This window comes from Sinocyclocheilus rhinocerous, unplaced genomic scaffold (genome assembly GCF_001515625.1).
Source record: "Sinocyclocheilus rhinocerous isolate Xijiao unplaced genomic scaffold, SAMN03320098_v1.1 scaffold2116, whole genome shotgun sequence".
Classification (NCBI taxonomy): Eukaryota; Metazoa; Chordata; class Actinopteri; order Cypriniformes; family Cyprinidae; genus Sinocyclocheilus; species Sinocyclocheilus rhinocerous.
This window is the reverse complement of record NW_015623486.1, coordinates 470,413-473,098: the sequence shown is the minus strand read 5'-3', so window position 1 is coordinate 473,098 and position 2,686 is coordinate 470,413.

Genomic DNA, 2,686 nt, shown 5'->3' with positions numbered 1-2,686 from the left:
TGTTATAGCGTCATCTCAAAGATACATACAGTAGCATAAATAAAGAACAAATGTGAGTCTAACACACACACACACACACACACACACACGCAAGTAGATGCTAACAAAAAATGTACCACATATTGCATCATATTTCAGTCCTTTCAGCACATTATTTCATTCTAATTGTGTACGATAATGAGAAAAATTATTATAAATGCAATGTAATTTTTTTAATACATTGTAAAGCATCCTTTTTATAATTCAAGGTATTTGATGTACTAAATTACTTTGAGGCTGATTTTATTAATAATAAATAAATATTATTACATTACTAATTATTATAATTATTTATTATAGACACCATTTCCTTCCAACTGTGCACTATAATGTGAAAAAATATTATTAATTTAATGCAAAAATTGATGTATGTATGTTTGTATATATACTGTAGATATACTTTTTTGCAATTGTGGTTCATCAAGGTATTATTCGATTTATTTTAATAATACTAAAATAAATAATTATGTCTGAACAGAATGATTTTCATAACAATTTAACAGTAATGAGTGTATATGTATACAAAAGTAAAGTCAAATGTCAAAAGTAATGACATATGTAGGGGGAGAGCGGGGCACAATGTAACACTTTTTGACTTTCTCAGTTTGTGTAAATCCACATGGGGTTCATAGTATAATTTTTTTATCCACAGTAATTTTACACTTGTCTAGAACAAATACGTCACTTTGTAAAAAAATATACAAGACAAACTAAAATATTTTGTCAATAAAATAAAATTATTAACTTTTTAAAAATAAAATAATGCCGTTTTTTAAGAATTAAAAATGATCTGATTTAGGAGTTTGACAATGAACACATTGCAGCCATGCTTGGGATGGCCCACATAAATGAGCAAAAATGCTTTACATTTCTTGAAATAATACACTTCTGAGCATTAAACATCGACTGTCAGTCTTTATTCACCTATTCCTCATGGTTTCTCATTAAAATACATTAACGTAAATAGTGTAAATTACATCACTAATGTCATAGAATAGCACATTGTAACGCAGTGTTTCAACATACCCCATCCGCGCAACTGGAATTTAAAATTGGTTAGTGTCTTCTGCTAGTTAGTGAAGTATTAAAAAAATATCTAAACTGATAAATAACAGATTGGAGATTAAAATAATAGCAGATTTGTCTCATTTTAAATGAATAATAAAAACTGAGATAAAAAATTTACTTAAGCCAGAAATGTACTTTTACGATGGTAAAATAAATGTTCAGCGATATCTTCAAAAGATTTTTGAATTTTGGTGCAGTTTTGTCTCTATATAGTGTTGATATGGCAACTAGTAAATACCATAAATTTTGTTATGCTAGCATGTGTGGAAATATTCAAACCACGTGTGTTACAACTAACCCCACGTTACTTTGTGCCCCGCGCTCCCCCTATATACGTTTCTTTGTGATCACCCGGACATTTCCTTATGAGATTCACCCACAAATAGTATCCGGAAAAAAATGTTTTAAATCGTACTTTTTTGGGATGAAGGTAACGATTTAGATGAAGGGGAAATGACTGAAGAGACATTATTACTCCAACAGGTGAGTCACTTGACAAAACCTGCACTGCAGTAACAGTCTGCTGGTTTTTTCTGCTTCTTTTCTCATCTGAACAGACTCTATTCCTGCAATGACTTACACACTCCTCACACTCACCCAAAATATCAGCAGCTGCGCACCTGGAAACCTCTGGAACCTCCACCTGTCCTCGTCCCGTATCAGCAGCAATGTCATGTGATTGAATGCGTCCTCCACCGACACACACACCATCAGCTGAGGACACACACACACACACACACACACACACACGGTTACTTATCAAAATGAGGACGTACCATATGCTTCTACTGTTTATATAAAGACAATTATAATTATCCCTGGATGTCCAAAAAGATAGTTTTGACAGATTTAGCTTGCTTCTGGACACAATTAAGTGCTCAAACTAGAGATAAGTAAATCTATACCCACAAACGCTAGACAATTATTAATAATATTAACACTGTTATCCACTTAAATGTTTTACTTGTGAACATTTTATTAAAGATGATCAAGAACATCAAAATTTGTATTAATAGTAATATTTGACTGGGTTGTATGGTTTTATGCACTTAAATATACTACCTGTAAAAGTTTTGTAAAAGATAATAAAAACATTAAATATTAATATATTAATATTTTACAAATATTAATATTATTGTTTTATACACTTGCCTATAAAAGTTTAATTAAATATATATAAAATATCACAAAATATAAAATATTATATTAATAAATGACAAAATATTATGATTTCATTAAATATACTACCAGTCAATTTTGTGATAAAATGATTAAGTGTTTCTTCAGGTATATCTTTTTGTGAATAAAAATAAAATAAAACAGTATTTTATTATTTTCTGTGGTGTTTGCCTGTGTAAAACTTGCCACCACTATACTAGAGAGTTGATGGTGGTTTGTTTGTTCAGGTTTCTATGTGGTTGCTAGGTGTTTCTTCCTGTGTGGAAAGAAAAGAGTCCTGTACCCTCCAGTCTTTGTGATCTTCGGGTAAAGCATCATTCATAGTCATGTGAAAACACTGCAGGATGAATTACATGCTAAAGTTAATACTGACTGTTAGAGATCTGATCATGAGACAGAG